Below are 22,375 nucleotides of genomic sequence, written 5' to 3'. Positions count from 1 at the left end.
ATATATGTTATTTGTCGGCTGGGAGGTCCGTATGGTGAAAAACTGTGATCGAGGTCTTGAAAATGCTGCCCGAGACCTACGGTAAGACCTCGATCACAGTTTTCACCATACGGTCCGACCCGTAGCCGGTAAATAACGTTTTTATTTTTTTTAAACTTGACGAAATTCTTTCCGAAAGAACCCAAATGATTTAGGGCTGTAAATGCGGCAAGATCCTCCATAAACTGAACAATTTTTGAGAGAGTAAATGGTAGTTAAAATAGAGGTGATGCAAATCAAAGAGAGATGCCTCACCGAAACATTTTCATTTGCGTAAGGATAAAGGTGATTTAAAACGCTTCCAAAAAAACTTTGAAACATTGATTTTACAAGTATCTGTCACAATCTGACAACTGTCAATTAGAGAGTGCGTAAGAAAAAAAAAAGCGCAAGAATATTTGAAAAACAACGAGACTAGTTTAGAAAGGACTGTCACAACAATGCCTTCTTCAAAAACATTCAATGATCTAACGGAAAGTATTATTCACTCTCATCGACGATTCGTCCATGTACGAAGATTTACCTCTGTTCATTAAGAAAAAGGCCAGGAAAGTAATTATGAGTAAATTCAATTTTTTTATTTTGAAGTTGTGAGAGTTTGCTCGTTTGTTTGCCACAAAGACGTGTGTAAATCTGGTCTTTCCTCCACAAAAACTAAGTTCGAATAGCACACTCCAACAAGACACAAGGGGATTAAATGCGGCCTTTTCTCAATAAATTCCTTCAGTTTCTGTTGTGCAATTTACGGTACAAATGTCCAAACTAAACGGACTCGGAAAGACTTGTTGTATAACTGAATTTAAAACTTCGCTCGCTCTTTCACTACGAACAAATTGTTGGAGAAAATTCAGATATTAAATGGATAAAAAAAAACCATCGCTCAATTTAACTGTGACCAAATATCTCACGTTTTATCTTTCTAGGTACTTTTTGTGAACGATTAAAATTAATTACAGACGGTTTTTAAGCCGCTTGTAAACCAACGTAATGACACTATTGCTTACACAAATTCATTCTGAAACCAATATTTTTCTGTCAACCAAAGTGATTTGAGAGAGAGAAAAGAGAGGATTCATAAGTTATTTATCGGCTTGAGGTAGTGACCAGCGTGTTTGCTTAAAAACACTGCCCAGCCGGAAAAACGAGATATATTTATGAAAAATGGCAACGAAATTTGGGATGTACTCCGCGATTCACGAAAGCGTTACCGTGGCCCGTGGGCAGAGATTGGAAAATACTGACCGGGTAAAGAACCAATCAGATTGCAGGATTCGTTACTGTGCCCTCTAAAAAAAAAAATAATTCTAATCAAACCTAAAACCAATTATGGCAGTCCCTTGCAAAAGAGGAAAGTGAGTAAAATCTATTGCTGAAGACAAAAGAAAAATTGCATCCGATTTTTTAATTACAACAAAATCCGAGGCAGTCCTACTTCTCCTCGCGCCGATAATCCCGTGGTTTACACGCACACGCGTTACAGATGAAGCATAGTTTCTTTTATCAGCTACATCCATTAAACATGACAGAGTAAAAGCTGAATATATAAGATTGTAAAAAAGTGTAACGGTCTCCAAACTATAAACGTGCGAGCTTTTATAGAAGCTCTTACAAAAATAAATAATCTTTGCAAACAGATGCTACATAAGTCTTGACAAGTACCTATACTAATATCCACAAATAGAAGCTACTGTTCATTTACCCTGTTCAAGGTCAGAGTCAACAGTCGCTATTCATTCCTGACGTAAACGTTTCTCTAAGTTGGTCATCAGGCAAGGTAGCCATGTTCTAGGAAGGTTAAATTTAATACAAGTGTATTCTCAGATATGGACACCATTTGAGCTCCAGCTTACGCAGAGCAGCAGCACCAGCATCACCAATTTTATTTTCCCACAAATTCAACGTTGTCAGCGATGTATTATATTTCAAACACTCACCCAGAGCAGCAGCACCAGCATCACCAATTTTATTTTCCCACAAATTCAACGTTGTCAGCGATGTATTATATTTCAAACACTCACCCAGAGCAGCAGCACCATCACAGTCAATTTCATTTTCAGCCAAACTCAACTCTGTCAGCGATGTATTATATTTCAAACACTCACCCAGAGCAGCAGCACCAGTATCACCAATTTTATTGTTCTGCACAAACAACGTTGTCAGCGATTTGTTATATTTCAAACACTCACCCAGAGCAGCGGCACCATCACAGCCAATTTCATTTTCAGCCAAACTCAACTCTGTCAGCGATGTATTATATTTCAAACACTCACCCAGAGCAGCGGCACCATCATAGCCAATTTCATTTTCATCCAAACTCAACTCTGTCAGCGATGTATTACATTTCAAACTCTCACCCAGAGCAGCAGCACCATTATAGCCAATTTCATTGCTATTCAAAATCAACTCTGTCAGCGATGTATTATATTTCAAACACTCTGCCAGAGCAGCAGCACCATCATTGCCAATATCATTTTGATCCAAATTCAACTCTGTCAGAGATGTATTATATTTCAAACACTCTGCCAGAGCCGTAGCACCATCATCACCCATTTCAATAGATCTCCAATCCAATATTTTCAGCGATTTGTTATATTTCAAACACTCTGCCAGAGCGGAAGCCCCATCTTGCGACAAGCGACACAATACGAACTCTGTCACAGTTTCATTTGATTTCAGAAAGTTGCTTAAAAAGACAGCTAGAGTTTCATCCACTTTTACACTTGAAACTAAAATAGTTTCAGTTTGAAGAGAAGTGCCAAGAGCGGTAACCAATTTTCATCAACATTTTTGTTCTCCTTTTTGCATTCACTAACACACTCTAATATAACGTCCACGTCTTTCTCTTCTTCCTGGGTTAACTGTGTTGCTATGCTTTTCAGAAGGTTCACCACTGTTTCCTCGCATCGTCCTACTAGCATACCAAATGCAAACAGAAGCACTTCTTTCAGCTCATGGCGATATTTTCTGTCAGCAGCAATACTGTTCGCGCTGATTTCTTCGTTGATAAGCTGACAACTGAGATAGAATGCTGCAAAGAGTTCTTGGAAAGTCTTGTGAAGAAAGCTATAACGTCTAGTTGGTCTTAGTTTACTGCCTCCAGGCTGAACTGACAGAAATCCAAATCCAGGTAAATCGCTTGCTTTGTGTTTTCCAAGCTCCTTCTCGTCAAAATCCAAGTTGTGTTCAAGTAAACCTTTCAAAGCTATCGAACCAAGGTGTTTCAACTGGCTTTCGTAAAGGTCAACAAGGTCTTCACCGTTCTCTGGTAGTTGCTGCTTTGTTCTGCACCTTCTTAGTACACACTCCACTATTTCCATGTACAGCTTCGTTCTGCTTTCAGGAAATACACCTTTCAAATCTTCATAGACCAGGCAAAGAAGCGCAGTGTTGAGAGGATTCGTCAAAATTTCAAATAACTTGTAATCAGCACGTAGGTGTGCGATAAGCGGCTTGGCCAATTTTGTTTTAGCTTCGAAGTACTTTTTGATGAAGGTTTCTACATCTTCTTCAGTAAATCCCTCAACCTCCAGCAGCGTGTCGCAGTATTTTCGAACTTTGACTCCAGCTTCGTGTCGTGCCGTAGCAACCACGCAACAGTTTGGCAGTATACGGCCTTGAATAATTTCTGAAAACGTAAGTAGCTTCTTCTCAGAAACTTCATCCAATCCATCGAGTACCAGAAGAACATTAGATTTATTGTGGCGAATGAAGTCGAAGAATCTCTCGCGTTCGTCTTCACCAACTTCTCGAGGCAGAATTTGATCTTCAATGGCCTCCCAAAGGCCAGACTCAACATCACGACATTTGATCAAAAGCACTATTACGAAGTTTGTGAAGCAATTTCCGGTTGTGTGTTTTCCTGTGGCCCAGTCGAATACAACTTTCTTACAGTAAGTGGTCTTTCCCATACCAGGCTTCCCTTCAATTAACACTACTCTTGGTTCTTCACATTCTTCGTGCCGGTTGAAGATTTCAGACACCGTGACAACTCGGTCTGTTGGTGTTCCTCTTGTTTTCTTTCTGTAGATGACTTTAAGTCTGGTGTAGATTTTGTCAAAGGAGAAGTGGAAGTCTTCACACCAGGGAAACGGTGCCAGCCAACCTTCCCGATTTTTGTAGTGTTGACGAATGTTATTAATAATTTCAGTTGGGTCAAATCCATCTGAAAAAGAATCGGCTATTAGTTTTTGAGGCATTCTTAGCGATACACCATACAACGCCATGACTCTCGGAAAGGTAAGGAATTACTGGATGATGTTGAGCATGATATCGTGAACGAAGTTTAATAATTCATTATAGCAAAAACAGAATCAATAATTGTTTTATTATATATTTTTAACATAACTGCAAAATAAAACATTTCTGCCTGTGTGCAAAAGTTTGAGAACACTGCACGGAGGAGGGGCTTGGAAACTACGCAGACTTTGAACTCGACATGATGAATATCCGGTGCAGATAAGTTATCATGTCAATTTTATACGCTACTTCGTAAGGGACCCAGCTCACCATACAGTCTCTGTGTTGCTTAGTGGTCCAGGAACATGGATCAAATCACTTCAGATCACTTTGGTAGATGTCATTAGCCTCTGAATTTTTCATATTTTGGTTGTGTTAGTTAAACCACGCTAACTATAGAATACAGGCCAGTTCGCCTGGCTCATGGAGTAAATTGTTATTCATCATTACATCACTCAATTCAATCACATGTTTTTTTCTTCCACCACCTTCAGAGACCTTGTTAAACCCACTGGAATGTAAACTCAAAATAAGGGTAACTTCATTTCCTATTTGAGAACTATTACTGAATCAATCACTTTGATTTATAATCCATTCCAGAATATGCGATGGGAACTTAGATCTAAGTCAGACCTATCCCTGTAAAAAGAGGAGATTGAGACAGAAAGCAATACCTGCATGAAAGTGAGGCCAATCTTGGAATATGGCTGGATCATTCAAAATGTTGGCCACAACAGATGCTGCCATCACACAGGCAATTTGTTTCCATTTCTTACTTGAAGACTGCACTTCATCCGCAAAGTCTTTGATGCCCTTGACTACCACCCATTCTGTCTTAAAATCGTGAGCTGCTGTATACACTCCTGAAAAAAAAAACATTCGTGTCTGTTAACTATATATCAAGCTTATTTTCTTAGCATCCTTAAAATAATTGTTCAATCAAAACTCAAAAAGATTCACACTCTAGCCTTTCTGTAAACATGCAAATCGCAGAAAGACGTTAGTTAGTTCCGAAATCTAATTTTTTTCAACCGTTAATTCACAAAAAATTGTACACTGAGACTGTAAAATTATTCTTCGGGCCCAGTTGTTCAAAGGCCGATTAGCGCAAACCCAGGGTTAAATTTTAATCCAGGTTTCTATATTTCTATGTTCAAAAGCCGTTTGGAATAATTTTACCCATTGTTTTTAGAGCATTCAATTATCGAATTGTAGTAAAAAAGAAATAAACTGAATTGGCTCTTCAAGCTTTCAGATCTTAAATCAGATTTCACACTTACCCCAGGTTATCTTAACCCAGCTCTGAACAATTCGGCCCAGGCTTCACCTTGTTTCATAAGTAAATTTCAACATTTCTCAAAAGACAAACTTCTGTCAGATAGAGTTAACCCTTTCACTCCTAAGATCTCATTGGTAATTCTCTTTAACCCTTTATCTCCCATGAGTGACCAAGTGAGAATTTCTCCTTACTACATCCATACAATATCATGCAGACAAGTGATGAGAATAAAGAAAAATGTCAATTATTGGATTACTACTTTATCTGATACCAAATTCTCCAAACTAACATAATGAGAATCATTTCGCAGACAGTAAAGAGAATTTCCAGTAAGATCTTGGGAGTTAATGGGTTAATGTCTGTTATACAAGTCCTGTGATGTAAGTTAGGAGAATTTGGTTTTGGATCAACCAATAATCCCCTAATTGACCTGTTTTCCTTTTCCCATCACTTATCGGCTTGGTATCATGTTGATACTGTAAGGAGAAATTCTATCTTGGTCACTCATGGGAGTTTAAGTGTTAACAGGGACTGTGATACTATTCCTCTACTCTCAAATTATTCAACAAAATACTTTCTACATTTTTCAGTTGACAAATGTGAGACAATTCACAACACCCTGAAGGAGCACACTCAATTTAGCCAGAAGAAGTATTCAGTCACCTTCACCTGCAAAAAAATCTTCCAACCCCACCCAAACACAAAATCACTATTATTATCCAATATATAATATTCCTGCAAATTTGGCATGCTATATGGTACATGCTATTTCTTGAACCAACAGAGACAATACCAGAGCAGTGTTTTTCAAAACACTTCCTTCAACTGCAAAAGTGCTTGGCTCATCAATTATTTGAATTATTATGATTCTCACCTCCACCTTCCATTTCAACTGCGATTGCTTCAGGATGTTTCCTAATCATGTCTCTGTTTGCCTCAGAGATACTCAGAACCACCCCATCACAGTGCACTTTGGCATTATATTCATCAGCATTATGTAAAGGTGCCTTCCACCCATCAGCCACATGTTTGATCAGGTTACCAATATCTCTGCTGGGGGGAGTTTTGTATACAGCTGTTATAAGCTTTGCTGAAAGAACCACATCTCCTAACTTGACCTTTTTGCTGTTCAAACCACTGCAGGCACCAACAGAAAAAATAGCCTTGGGTCTCAGTAGCAATATGGCATCTTTTGAAACAGACAAAGAACCCCCAGGAGCATCAAGACCTTTGGAGCACCTCATCAATGCGATTTTCATTTTCTTTCCTTGATCATCACCCATGAACCCAAAGTACACAGGGCCAGAACTGATGTGGTAACTCTTAAAGGGTTTCTTCAGGTAGGCAAAGCAGCTTAAGAACTCACAGTCTTCCACTGTTAATAAAAGAATATCAACAGGAAGTTCAACAGTTTCCCAAGGATTAGAGATTGTTGGGAGATCACTCAACTTCGGAAGTTTCACACTGAGCTCTGGCGGGCTGCTATAGCCAGTCTGTGCTGATGTATTTTCCCCTGGCATTATTACTGTCTCTGAAAAAGAAGGTTGTAGTTTTTTTTTAACATTTGTATGTGACAATTAAATAGCTTACCCAAATGGAAATCAAAAGATAGGAAAGATGAAGAAAAAAAAGCAAATTATGGATACAGTTGATGTATCAAGGGAATAAAGATTCACAACTTCAATCACATGTAATTGTGACTTTTAAAGAAAAATCTGCACAAAATTCATTTCATCCAACAATTTAGTATGACTTGCTGTACATTATTGACTCTACAAAGTTAGTTTAAAACTCAGGTTTTAAAAAAAAAGAAATTACACACCTCTCTCCCATGAATTTTGTTCAGAAATGTCAAAGGAATCCTCCATGTCCCCTCCTTTCCTGGCCTTTTCCACAATTTTGTCTTCATGCCATTTGTCTGTGATACAATCATCATCTTTGAACCACTCTCTCAGAAGCTGTTGGTAGTGTTCTTCAAGATCAGCATCCATATAATAGAATGTAGGATCATCTATGACTTCCTCATAGCAGGTCCCTCCAATGCGAAGAAAGGTATCTTTGATGCTGTTCCAGTACAAACTAAAAGTTGGATCATCAACTGAAGCATTAGCAGCATGACTGAAAACTCTGTCCCTGAAAAACTTGATGCGAGTGATATCAGCTGCCAGAGAGGTGTCTGATCCTGGAGGAAGGTTATTCCAGCCAGAGGCAGGGAGAGTCAGACCCCAGATATTCCTCAGAAGACATAACAGTAAGCAGGTGTCAAAGTCCTTTGAGGAAACTAAAGATTTGGAAGTAGGATACAGTTTCTCCCACTGGGAAGTACGCAGGACTCTCTTCTTTCGCAGTGATTGCAGTTTGGCATGGTTTGTGGAATCAGTCAGAACTGCATGAAGGTTTCCTGGTGGACATACCCGGTCAAAGATCTCCCTTAGCACAAGTGATCCAACTTCAACAAGAAGGCAACAGAGCTGAGCATAATTTAAGCTCTCTTTGGCAGAAGGATGCAATGGGGTGGGAGAAGCCATGAAATCAAGTCCTCTGTAAATAAATGCTTGTAATTAATACATGGAAGGCAACATTAGAAAAAAAAAAACATTCTAGAAAAATTATCCTACTCATGCTACTATTAAAGAAACTGTAATAAACTGAGATCTTTAGTAGATCATGGTGAGTTTAATTAAAGATAAAGTCAAAAGGTACAGGGGAAACTTACATGTGCTCTGTTGCACAATATTTGATATCTGTTTACTTGATGCTAAACACATGATTAGATTAAAACAGAAACCTTAGAAAAATATACAGTAAAGCTTATAAAGTACAGATTGTGGAAATAAAACTTTTCACAGTTTTTGTTTGTTTTGGTAGGCACATGTAAGCATTTAAACGCAAAATTGATGGTGTTTGCTATACTGAATTACTAGCCTCCGTGTTACTCCAGACCTTGAAACAAACTGGACAGTATAACTCAGCAGATAATGGGCTAACAAAGAGTGTCAGGCAATTTCGATATTCCTATTGGTTACTAAGAAAATCTATTATGAGGTTGGATTTCCCTTGATGTCAAACTCCAGTAAATTACAAGAGAAATATTTCAAATTTCGTTAAAGCCTTCTGCACTTCTGTGTGATAATATCTGAGGAACATTCAAGCCAATTTTCATGAAAACCCAACAAATCTACATACCCTATTAATGTAGAGGTAACTTGTGTAATAACAAACCTCGAGTTTTTGGCCTCCAAAGAAATTCAGAGTTTTCTTGCCTCCTTTTCAAAAGTGTGTGTCAATGCAGTCATGCCACTGACCAATAAAACACAACATGGAACCCCCTAGCAAGCCTCCTGACAAAGAACTTCTTTGAAATTTGCAGGAAAGGTCATTTCGTGAAATGGGAACATGTGTTAAACAAAATCCAAAATTCATCAAGCAAGCTGGTATATGAAAGTGAACAACTTAACTTCAATTTCATTATGCTCTGTCCTGCTTTTAGTTGACTCTTCTAGGCCATTTGATGAAGACGTACTCTCATTTTGCAACATTTTGAAAAATGTGCTAGAGATTCCCAGTGAATGCGCAGTGCAAGATGTGATGTAAACAATATATGCAAATTGAGATCCTGCACAAAAGCCCACAGAAAATGTCAACACTCAGGTGGAGGCCTTTCCAATTATGACGCCTTTTGCTCTTCTGTGCAGGTTTCCTGAAACATTCTTTCTACTGTATCTCGCCTTCTTTTTAAGATTTTTACAGTAAATGAAACTTTTATGTGGTTAAAACTAGTTTCCCTGACTTAAGAGAAAAAAATGAAATTTTGAAAATTTTGAGCAGATTTTGTTGAAAATAATATACGGAAAAAAAAGCATCAAAAGATACACAAGAAAAGAAAATGGAAAATGAAAGACATTCATTGTAAAAGAGAAAAGTCCTGAATATCTAAGTGGACCAAAGATATTTTACAACTGCAAGTTCAATTTGTTTCAATTTTGCCATGTTTGAATTTAACCATTATCTCATCAGGCTTGAAGTAAGAATCTTCAGTCTCTAGAATATTGCTGCAGAAGATCCTTTTTGTTTCTTTTTTGAAGGATTTCTTTGACAAAATTTTCTATTCATTTAGCATCTCATTCCAAATTTTGACACCTAGAGTACTTAATCCTAACAAGTTGTGATGTTGATGAGCAAGTAGTATATAAGTATAATTGTTTAATGTTCTCACAAAACGTTTCATGATGTTAGAAGGTGCACTGTTGCTATGAAGATCGAGCATTAATTTACATACAGCTTCATGATATAAGATGGTAATAGGTAGAATTTTTGCATTTATAAATAAGGGGATAGCATGTTCTTTTTTTCATCAGTAAGGTAAATTAAAACAAAACTCGCTTTTGGAGAACAGCAATTTTGTTTACTATAATTATATTTTTTAGACCCATTGCCCTAAGCAGGGAGTCCATAGGTTATATCAGGCACAATTAAGGATTTATACAGTAGATATTTATAAGGACAGATGATGGAACAATCTATCTCAGCTTAGCAATCATTTGTATGGTCTTACTTATTTCAGTGACAACACAGTCAACATGGTTTTTCCAAGAAATATTTTCATCAATTAAAACACCTATTAAACAATTGATGTAGCTCTTATGTTCTAAACTGACTCTTCTATTTGTTTCACTATCAAATATACTTCTTTGACAAATTCTCCTTGTCTGTTCCATAGGAAATGTAAAGAGAACAGTGTGGAGAATATGAATACCAATGTTTTAGGGTGTTATGGGTTAAAAGTCAAATGAGGCAGGGGGAACACACACAATTCTATAAAACCCACACTGCAGGACCTCCCTTTGCTACCTTTGTGACTGAGATTTTCATCTGCATTTTAACCTTCAAATGGGATGCTGATGGCATCACCATCCTTAGGGGGGAATGGGGGCATACTTCCCCTGAAAATTGTGAAAAAATATAAATTTTCTATAGCATACTTTAGTTTTAAAGTGAGCATTTCCACTGCTGGAAAAACTCTGAAGCACGTTCAAAGTAAACAAGGGGTAAATTATATTTGAAACAATAATAATTTCATAGTTACTTAATGACAGCAGTAGTTTGCTGTAAGAAACAATAGTTTCAGCTTGAGAACATCATATTAAATTTTTTTGCGCAAGTGTCATGATGAATGTGAAAGACTTGAGAGCTTTGAATTGGGCTTTTAAGTGGGGCAGCTTATAAGCAGCAGTTTTCAGTATTTCTGGAGTAGAGGTACAGGCATGTATCAGTTATTCCTTAGGCTCAAAATGAAGGAATGCATTATGTCATTCACAACAAGCCAGCACTGCCCTTGCAAAATGGCTTTTGGAATTCCTAGGAATTCCTAGGAATAAAGGTGTGAATTTTCATGGTAAATTCGGACTGGGAATTCCTAGGAATTCCCAACCATAACAACTCTGGTTCTAAAAACCTAGAAATTCCCAGAAATTCCAAGTTTATTGCTAACAGGATTTGGAATTCCTAGGAATTCCAACTTAGAGAACCAATGACTTTCCCTGAAAAGCTGTAAATCTAAAAAATTCCTTGGAGTTTCAGGGAATTTTGGGAATTTTTAGGAATGTTTAAGAATTACTGGGAATTTTAAGCAAAAATATGAGGCTAATGATATAAAATAAATACTTTAAATTAAAAAAACCCAGCTAAAATTCAAGTATTCAATGAAATTTATTTAGAAGCTTAATTAAGGCTTACATGTAAAATATTTTTGATTCATTATTAACATCAATGTGTGGTAATATTAGGATGGAATCTGATTTTTCTTTCCTTGAAAACTTCATACGGATTAATCCTCAATTACAGCTATTCATATAAAATAGTCCTAATCAATCATTAAATTTGGTTTGACACAAATTGTGAATAAAATCTGTTGATTCTTTTCCATAAAATACAATATCTTAAATTATATTTGAAAGCCAAGCACTCTTAGGAGTGAAGGGGTTAATTACAGACAAATAAAATGGATTTTTTGATTAAAATCTTGTTGTAACTGTAACAATAAATTAGAATGAAGTTATCCTAAACTGCTAACTTAGCTGCTGTATGTATCTTTTTCCTGGGCTCACAATGAGTTGGCCTTGAATGAGGTTGTCTACAAGAAGCTTGACCATTTTGTATCTGGGTTCCATGACATCTGAATTTGAAAAAAAAAAAATTTAAATATATATATTTAAAGCTCAGACCAGGCCTTTAAGATGGCTATGAGGAAAAGGGCATTCATTGGATTCTCAAATTGAGAAATCTCTGTTATACTGAGTGACTTTTATATCGGAGTTAGTACATCTCTCTCATAGATTTTACTAAAAAAGGGCTGAATACATTATTTTGTTTTTACCAAGGAGGGCTTCTCTATGTACTAAGGTTTGTTTAATAACAGTTCCTATTATGAATCTTGAATGTTCCCAAACGTGATTGGAGGAATCTTGAAACCTTACTGATAGGTTTATTTCATTGTAAGGCATAAGCTTAAGAAACTGCGGCATGCAAGTTACCGATTCGATTCTCAGAATTATTCTAGTTTCAGTTGCGCCGAGCGTTATGTAAGCTTAATTCAACCCGCTACATCTATTCTTTTATAAGATTTTGATCACGTAACGAATATCGCAATTTTTACTCACCACAAACTTTCAAAATCGTAGCTTTACAGATGGCCACTCAACCCTTGTTTGTACCAGTCAATATGTCAACCGTTGTCCCTTCTTTTAACTCCATGGCGCCAACGAATTTCTTCTCTTTCGAGACACTCACGCTGTTCTCGTTTTCCCATTGAACCACAATAAAAGCTATCTTTAGAAATGTTATATTAAGCGAAACAGTTGAGAAAAGCGATCAACCGATGAAAAGTACATTCAAAGATGAGCGCGAAATGGAGTCTTCTCTGTTTCCGATCACGGGCATGATCACGTGGATCTTTTAGGACTTGTCATTGGCTAGCAAAGTGAATCCGCTGGCTTGCCGATTGCAGTGTTAAGAGAAGCGCACAACTTTATTCTGACTTCTCCGACCAGTTCTCTGCTTCTAGACGATGGATATCTTGGTGATATAAATAATGATGTGAGCTCACTCTATGTAGAAATAATCGACAAGAATCGATCGTATTACAAATGCACGATTTGTGGCCGAAAGTTGTCGAGGAAACAAAGACTCGAAACTCACTCGAGTTGTGTTCATGGCAAAGGTGAGAAATAACCCAAGTCAATCACAGTTTTGAATGCGACTACAAATCGTCTTTTACCCTCATATTTATAAAAGAAGGATACCACATTAGGAAGTATAAGAGATACATAGATGATCCCAGTGTACCAGTACCTAAATCTACGAAGCTTGACCGTAGCAAGCGTTCAGCAACACGTTCCAACACCGCCATCTCGATTCCTCAGTCAGTCGTTTCCACTGAACTTAAAGCAGAAGTGACAACAGAGTAGAGTGCGTCTTACAAAGGAGAAACATTTGTACAAGAGACAGAAGTAACTATATGCGATTACAGAGGTGCGTTGGAACTCAGGTTCACAAACAGTTATGCGTCCGAAGTATAAAACAATTTTGTTGATAGCTGACAGACAGAGAAGAACAACAAGTAAACTTTAGAGCTGTTATTATTGAAGTATGAATTGCACTTTTCATTTTTATATTTTGCACCAAAAATAAAAAGATGTAATATTTTTTGGGAGATCCAGTGATTGGGACATTTAAGAAATTAAGTTATGAAAGGAAACTTGGTTGGTACTTCTCACTACTAACAAGTCTTGTTGACAAATATTTTCAGATCAGAGTTTCAAATAAAGTAAATTGAAGATGTCATTTAAAAGGTGTTTTTTCTCAAAGGGAACATTGACTACCTCTGTCTTGTCTGCATGCCAAGTGTTTGCAAAGTGTGTGGATGATCCATAAGTATTGGAACTCTTACAAAAATGTTTTGTAAGAATAAAAACAGCAAAACAAATTACAGCAATTAGTCACGAAAACAGAGCTAAAAACTGAAAAAAAAAACAGCAACAACAATCATGAAAAAAGAAAGCTTAATTAGGTGTTGAATTTGTTTGTCTAAGGCATGAAATTTCTACTAAAAATATTGTCAACAAAAAGTCTCTGACAGTGTTTGAGGCACCTGAGCTTGGCTGTTCCAAGGTTTTCTAACAAAGGCAACCAGTAATGTAGGTAAGGGAAGTAACTTATGTTCATAACTAACAAAGTTCTTTAAGTGTAGATAACAATGTAATTATTGTTAACTATTGTGGAAGTTGTGTACCAAGGAACAGCTAATGAATGTTTGATGATTTTGGCACATCAGTAAACATGAGACATTAATTTGCATCACAATAAAAATATTTTTTGATCATGGAATCCAAGAGTCCTTTGAAGTTAGAAAGCAAATCTGTGATATGAGTACATTGGATTAATTGGCAATTTCCATTTAACATAACTGACTGCTGGTTCATGAGAAAATCCATATTAATGTAAAGGTTTACTAAAACTTAGTTTGAATAATAAATTTCATGATCTTTAAGTTATAAACATATACATGTATGTATATCTCTTGGTAAGTTTTGTATAGCATACCTTTTATCAAGCTAAAGTTTTAAGCCTCTGAAATTACTCCTTTTCTTAAACCTTCACATTCAACATATTGAGAATTTCTGAGAATTTATGTAGACCTCAGGGTATTTAAATTGCCTCAAATTCAATTCCCAGAAATTCCCAAGAGTTCCACACTTCTTAATTTATAGGTAGTTTGTAAAGCTGAGAATTCCTAGGAATTCCTCACAAAACTGGAGTCTTCCTTTCCCAGAAATTCCCAGTAATTCCAAGCTTTTTAAATCAGAGTTAATTTGCATAGTTCTAGGAATTCCCAGGAATTCCTAGAAATTCCCAGAAAACTGGGAATTCAGTTCGCAAGGGTCATTTGCATAATTGGGAACTTTTGAGAATTCCTAGGAATTCAGTTCGCAAGGGAAATAAGGGGATAGCATGTTCTTTCTTATCAGTTAGGTAAATTTAATGCAATGGTTGCTTTTGGACAACAGCAATATTGTTTACTATATATTTTCTAGACGCATTGCCCTAAGCAGGGAGTCAATAAGTTAAATTAGGTAAAATTAAGGATTTATAGATATTTATGAAGACAGATGATGGAACAATGCATCTTAACTTACATGTAGCAATCATTTGTATGGTCTTACTTATTTCAGTGAGAGCACAGTCAATGTAGTTTTTCCAAGAGAGATTTTCATCTATTAAAATACCTATTATTATTAATTGTCATGTAGCTCAAAGTATGTTCTAAACTGACTCTTCTATCTGTTTCACCATCAAATATACTTCTTTGACAAATTCTCCTTGTCTGTTCCATAGGAAATGTAAAGAGAACAGTGTGGAGAATATGAATACCAATGTCTTAGGGTGTTAAAGGTTAAAAGTCAAATGAGGCACTCAGGGGTAACCCACACAATTCTATAAAACCCACATCCCTTTGCTACCTTTGTGACTGAGATTTTCATCTGCATTTTAACCTTCAAATGGGATGCAGTGGGCATCACCATCCTTAGGGGGAATGGGGGCATACTTCCCCTGAAAACTGTGAAAAAATATGAATTTGCTATATATGGCATACTTTAGTTTAAGTGAGCATTTCCACTGCTGGAAAAACTTTGAAGAAAGTTCAAAATGAACAAGGAGTAAATTATTTTTAAAAGGATAATTAATTTCAAAGTTACATATGAAAGCAGCAGTTTGCTATAAGAAACAGCAGTTTCATCTCGAGAACATAATATTAAATTTGTTTGCGTGAGTCTCATGCTCAATGTGAAAGACTTGGGGGCTTTGACTTGGGCTTTTTAAGTGGGGTGGCTTATAAGCAGTTTTCGGTATTTCTGGAGTTGAGGTACATACATGTATCATTTATTCCCTAGTCTCAAAATGAAGGAATGTATCATGTAATTCACAATAAGCCAGGAGTAAACTAGAAAATTGATTTTCAAAAACTACTTTGAAAACACATTTCCAATGTGAAAGCACAGATGAATGTGGCCACTACAGTCTTTTGATCGATTTTCATCCCACTGGAACTAAAAAACTGTTCAATGTTTTCTTAACATTAATTGAAGTAAAATTAATTTGTCATGGCATCAGGCATCTGCAGTCAGGTGGCCCATCAGGCAAAGCTCAGATGCCCGACAAAAAGTTGACTATTATTTTCAGGATTTCAATCAGAGCATATTTTTCCATCACAATTAAGTTTCAAGAGGAGATCAAGAGTATCAATTACATTTAACTTGAGAATTTTCCATGTATTTAGAACAAAATACAGGAACACTTGTAAGATTTACAAGAAACAACTTAATAAGGCATATTGTGAATATATCAACAACTTAATTGAAACACCTATTTCAGATCAGCCTGAGAAATTTTGGAGATTTGTTAAATCTAAAAGACAAGATAACATAGGGATAAATACATTAGAGGAAGATAATACTAATGCATCCAATAATTACGGTAAAGCTAATGTTCTTAATGATTATTTCCATTCTATTTTTCACTACAGAAAAGCTCAACTCTTTACCTAGTTTAGATCCTAGTCTATCATGCCCAAATTTGAATCAAATAATAGTGACATCATTAGGTGTCCAGAAACTTCTTGAATCTCTTACTGTGAATAAAGCTAGTGGGCCAGATGGCGTGCCAACATATCTTCTGAGAGAGCTATCACATGAGTTGGCATCCATCCTGGTTTCACTTTTTCAACAGTCATTAGATCAGGGTCAGTTGCCAAATGACTGGATTAAAGCTAATGTAGTTCCAATTTTGAAAAAGGGGAAAAGATCTTTAGCAAGTAATTATAGACCACTATCTCTTACTTCAGTGACATCTAAAATACTAGAACATATTACAGTATATGTCATAATATTTGGAAGTAACTGGAAGATCATAATGTGCTTAGTAATTTTAAAATGGTTTCCACACAAGTTTCCAACTTATGATGGTAATACACAACCTTGTTAGTGCAATGACCTCCAAGAAACAGGTTGATACCCTTACATTAGATTTCTCTACAGCTTTTGATAGAGCACCTCATCAGAGGCTGCTCTATAAGCTGAGTCATTATGGAATTCAGCGCAACTTGTTGCCCTGGATCCAAGTGTTTCTTACTAAGAGAACACAGAGGGTAGCCTTGGAGGGTGTTTCATCAAATCAGTGTTTTGTGAAATCAGGAGTCCATCAAGGCACAGCTTTAGGGCTATTACTGTTCCTGATTTACATTAATGCCCTTATATATCTTATCAACAACGAGATTTTTTGCGGCATTGACTGTTTCCTGTATCATAGTATAAACAGTCCAGTTGACTGCCAAAACATACAGACAGATTAAGATATTTTAACTAAATGGGAGAAAGATTGGCAAATGTCATTCAATGTTGATAAATGCCACACCATCTGCTTCTCCACTAAAAAATCTAATTTAGATACAACATATGTTTTTAATAATCATGTTCTAACTCAAGTCCATCACCATTCCTACTTATAGGTGTGATACTTTCTGAAGACCTTAAATGGTCAGAGCATATTGCGCATAATTATAACATCAAGTGCCAAACAAACTCTTGGTATCACAAAGAGGAACTTTAGAAATGTCTCTGTAGACTGTAAATCCAAGCTTTATCATAGTTTAGTAAGGCCTAAAATTGAATAATTATGCAAATTCTGCTTGGTTAATCCCTATTTGCAAAAAGACATACTGTACATTGTCTTGATATAATCCAACATAAAATCAGCAGCTAGGCTTTGTTTCAATAATTATTCAATGGAACCAGGAGTAGTAACTGATATGTTTCATAAATTGGAGTGGCCATCTCTCAAAGGAAGATGAATTCTCTCTCGATTATCAATGTTTCATCAGATTGTTTATCAAACTGTTGATATTGACAAAGATTTGTATTTCACTCCATTATCTCGTAATTCAAGGATTGGTAACTCCAAAACCTTCATAAGACTAAGCAATTCAAATTGCAATCAATAAGCATACAGCTTTTTTCCGTGGTCAGTCAACCACTGGGATAGACTTCCAAGTGACATTGTAAATAAAGATGATAATTTAAAATTTAAGGCTGCTCTGTGTGACCATCTTGTCAAAACTGGGAAGCGGTTTTAAAAAATTTCTCTTATCACATATATATATTCTTACATTAGTGTTTATTTATTATTTATTTGTTACTTTATTATATTTATATTAATGTGATGCGTTGATCAATACGCTTCATCAATTGATAGGGTAGATTAGTAGAAGTAAATTAACCAGATTCAGGCAAAATAATAGATACTCGGTCAAACAATATAAATTAATAACGAAACTAAAAACATTATGTGTTGGTCTCAACACAAATAAGCAAATGGTTGGCGAATACGAAGATGTCTCAAACAAACATGCAGAAGGTGCTGAGTGAAGCATTAATTCACGAGTTTAAAGCATTTGTCTTTTCAAACACATATTTAATATCTACTAGCCAAGCGAATCCAGCCAAATTTGACAAAAATAATGGCAGCTAAGTGAATAATCATCAAAAACTACTGAATAAAGTGACATAAAGGGTAACTATGAGCTCCAATTCGAAAAATATGACCATCTCTTCCGCAAACAAACAGAAGGTTCTAATAGAACCACTAACCCATGAACTCAAGCCATTCGTCTTTTCAAACACATATTTAATATCTACTAGCCAAGCGAATCCAGCCAAATTCAACAAAATAATGGCAACTAAGTGAATCATCATCAAAAACTACTGAATAAAGTGACATAAAGGGTAACTATGAGCTCCAATTTGAAAAAAATGACCATCTCTTCCGCAAACAAACAGAAGGTTCTAACAGAATCACTAACCCATGAGTTCAAGCCATTTGTCTTTTCAAACACATATTTAATATCTAATAGCCAAGCGAATCCAGCCAAATTTGACAAAATAATGGCAACTAAGTGAATAATCATCAAAAACTACTGAATAGAGTGACATAAAGGGTAACTATGAGCTCCAATTCGAAAAATATGACCATCTCTTCCGCAAACAAACAGAAGGTTCTAATAGAACCACTAATCCATGAATTAAAGCCATTTGTCTTTTCAAACACATATTTAATATCTACTAGCCAAGCGAATCCAGCCAAATTCGACAAAATGATGGCAACTAAGTGAATTATCATCAAAAACTACTGAATAAAGTGACATAAAGGGTAACTATGAGCTCCAATTCGAATAATACGAGCACCTCTTCAACAGTAATTGCTAACCGAAGCACTAAGCTAAGAGGGTTAACACAAGTCCCTTCCTTGCCATAACATGAATCAAGTTGAAAAGTATGTCTATGGTAAAAAAATAACTTTACCTTAGCGACAATCGTCCGCTTAGAAACGTCCAAGAAGTCTTTCGAATTAGGGGTCAACCACATCCTAACCGCAATTTTGGAAACCTCTGTAGGAATGATTTCCGGGCTTTTCCCTACTGCGAAAAGAACAACCGAGGAAGACTAGAAACTAGGCGGACTATTTAATTTTATTATCAACAGTCAATTTTTCCTGGAAAAACTCGATCGAGGATAACCGGATCATTGGATTTAGGATCGAGGATCGAGGATCAAGAATCAAGGATCAAGGATCGGTTCAAAATGAATTAAATAAATTAAATAAATTAATGGGCATGATTGATTGCTCATCTACGTAACTCAGTCAAGATCTCTCCCATATGCTCAGGAAAAAATAAAAGAAAGTAACTGAAATCGGCACAAATATAACAAATATCATAACTATAGATATACTTAATACTGAAAGAGCCATACCACTTTATGGAATCGCCAATTTTAACCTACCGACCATTAAGACAGCTATTGAAGACGGACAGCTACGGAGCGGGTCACTTTTGCACATGTTATATTCCCATGAAATTTTCAAATTATCCCCAGTGTCGGTATGTGATTGCGCATCTGACTTCCGGTGCAATTTCAAAACACGAAGCCGATTTTGGCGATTGCCCGAGTGAATAACAAATTTCCAGCTTCTTTATTTCGTCTCTTCAAATTTTTACTGACCTCAAAACCTGAAAGGAAAAGCAGGTGAAATGCATCTGCAGAATCACTTGCTTAAAAAAGAAAACGTTTTGGTCGTTTTTCCGACGGGATTTGACATGAAACATGATTCGGAAAGTGACAAAACTGCATCGCCCCACTGAGTTGTTGTTGTGAGTCCCCTAAAGTATACAATGAATTTGCTGTTCACTCCGGCAAATCAACAAAGATCTTGATCCAGAAAAGGGATGGATAGACGCGTGGAGGCTAGGCGCAGCTAAAACATGTCTCTAGTGTCTTCTAGTAATGTCGTTCAGAATACAGTTATGACACTTTCAAAGCAGCGTGTCCGTCTTCATTTTGAGAAATACGATTGTCCTCTAGATGGTGTGCAGCTTGTCAACAGCACAAACTTGCCTTTGAAAATCGTGTCATCAGAAGCAGGCAGTAACAAGGACAGTTTTTAATTAGACAAAAATCTATTAGCTTCTGAATCTCTCGAACAAAGTATCTCATTTTTTTCCGTTCTCCATTTGCGGATTCACAATCCTTTACAATGAGAGAGTTACGTTCAGATTAACAACCAGGAGTCATGTGAGACTGATCGAAATCGCTGTGTCTAATCTTTGGTTTGAAGTTAACAAAATGTTTTCATATACATCCCTTTCACTCCCACGATCTCAATATAAATTCTCCTCACTCTCTGTCATACTTTGCTTATAGTGTTAGTTCTGAGAATATGGTGTTAAATCAAACAATATCCCCTAGTTGATTTTTTCCTGATTCTCATCACCTGTCTGCAATGATATTGGAGAAATTATTTATTGGTCACTCCTGGGAGTGAAAGGGATATTCACAGTTATTTATTCATCACTTCTCGGGTTTATTTGGAACCAACATAATAACCAACTCCTAGTTGGCTCGTCAGCTCAGTTGGTAGAGCACTGTACCGGTATCGCAGAGGTCATGCCTTATTTTCACTACTGCTCAAGTACTGTTTATTACTGCAAAGATCGCTATCATTTTCACTTCTTTATTTGTAGTTCACAGTTCACTCTTTTTCTTTTTTTTACTCGATAATTTAACCTTTACACCCTAATATCAGTATGCATATTCTCCATACTGTTCTCTATACATTTTTCAAGATGCTGATAAGGAGAATTTGTTCAACAATTAGGAGTTTCTTCAGTTGATAATCATTTCCTTTATTCTCATGACCTTAATGTTAGATTCAGAGGTGATATTGTAAGGAGAAATTCGATGCAAATCACTCCAAGGGGTAAAAGGGTTAAGGTTTTTGTTTTTACTTTTGTGCGCTATGAATGACGGGGAGCAATACATCGGAGTTGGAAATTTCAGTTTTCATTTCTGATCAGTAACCGAGCGACTTAGAGTCACTTTAGGTTCCTTTTGTCATAAATTAATTCTGCAATCTTTGAACAGGGGTAGGCTATTAAGCTCTGTATCATTTCATAGCCGTTTTTAGCACCTTTCACACACCATAAATCCCTACCCCCACCCCAAGGCATCGAACTCTCATGTTAAAAGAGCGGTGTTGCTCGTGTACATTATCTAATCAGTTTTAATAAATATCCTGCTCATTAGCGCCTCTGTGCTGCATGAAAAATAAGTGCAGCAAAAATAGATGGTTTTCCGTCTTGTAATGAGCTCGCGACAAAAAAAAGAGTCCCTATGGGAAATTCAAGCGTAGGCCTGCGCATTCTGTGTTGCATAGGGGTGCAGGAAGAGTTATCCGGAGGAAGTAGGATGTCTTAGAATGGAAGGGATGAAATTATTGCTTTTTCTTGTAGTATTTTCACTAAACCCTTACTGTGTACAACTTCTAAAATTCCATTGTCTAATTAAAGTGAAGGAAGTTGTGCTCTAACAAGATAATCTTTCAGAGACCTGTCCTTCCGATAAGTAACAATTGGCGGATTAGGATATATTTGTGCCAGGTTATTGCCGCCTGAAATAAGGTGCCAGTGTTTCATAAGAATCTTTTTGAGATTCTACTAAGCACGATTGAAAGTCCTAACAACTACCACAATTTTTTTTTTAGATGATTTCGGTTTGTTTTTCAAAGCCGTGTTGCGTGATGAGAATTGTGCATTGGGTAAGACCTTTTCGACAAGGTCCTTAGGGTAGCCTCGTTCTACAAGGCAAGTTAACAAATTATTTCTTCTTTAACTCAAAAGATTCTTTAACCGAGTTTGTTCTCAAAAAGCGCAGTGCCTCTCATTTTACAAAACCCTTCTTAGCACTGAGAAGGTGGCGTAAAGAGAAGTGTGTATACTAGAACGTTTTTGGCAGCTCGCATTATGTTTAAACATCAAGGATTTTCCTGTCGGTAAATCTCGGTCCTGTAAAAACTTCAATATCGAGGAAAAAAATTTTTCTGATGAAATTTTGTGCTTGAATCTAAAAGTGGCGTAAAATGAGTCAGCGAAATCAATGAAGTTTTTGCTTTCGGTTTCGGGAATGGTTCACACACAAAAAATGTCATCAATGTATCTTTTACAAAGAAATGATTTATGTGACTTGCAGCTAGTTAGTAGTTGTTTCTCAATGTGAGCCATGAATATGACTGCAAAAGCTACAGTCATTTTTGTTCCCATAGCTATTGCGAGTGTTTGTCGTTGAATTTCAAAGAGTTTTCTTTGAGAATCAGCCTCATAGGGTCTCCCAAAAATGTTGTTTGGATCGGAGGTATTTTTAAGAATAAAAGTGACCA

At 36.4% G+C, this 22,375-nt stretch overlaps 1 pseudogene; it reads right to left on the bottom strand.

The window, feature by feature from the left end:
• Nucleotides 1–1,402: 1,402 nt before the first annotated feature.
• LOC131779384 (NLR family CARD domain-containing protein 3-like) lies at nucleotides 1,403–19,076 on the bottom strand (annotated as a pseudogene).
• Between the last annotated feature and the right edge of the window lie 3,299 nt (nucleotides 19,077–22,375).

Source organism: Pocillopora verrucosa, chromosome 6 (assembly GCF_036669915.1).
Source record: "Pocillopora verrucosa isolate sample1 chromosome 6, ASM3666991v2, whole genome shotgun sequence".
Lineage (NCBI taxonomy): Eukaryota > Metazoa > Cnidaria > Anthozoa > Scleractinia > Pocilloporidae > Pocillopora > Pocillopora verrucosa.
This window is presented reverse-complemented; position numbering and strand designations above follow the sequence as displayed.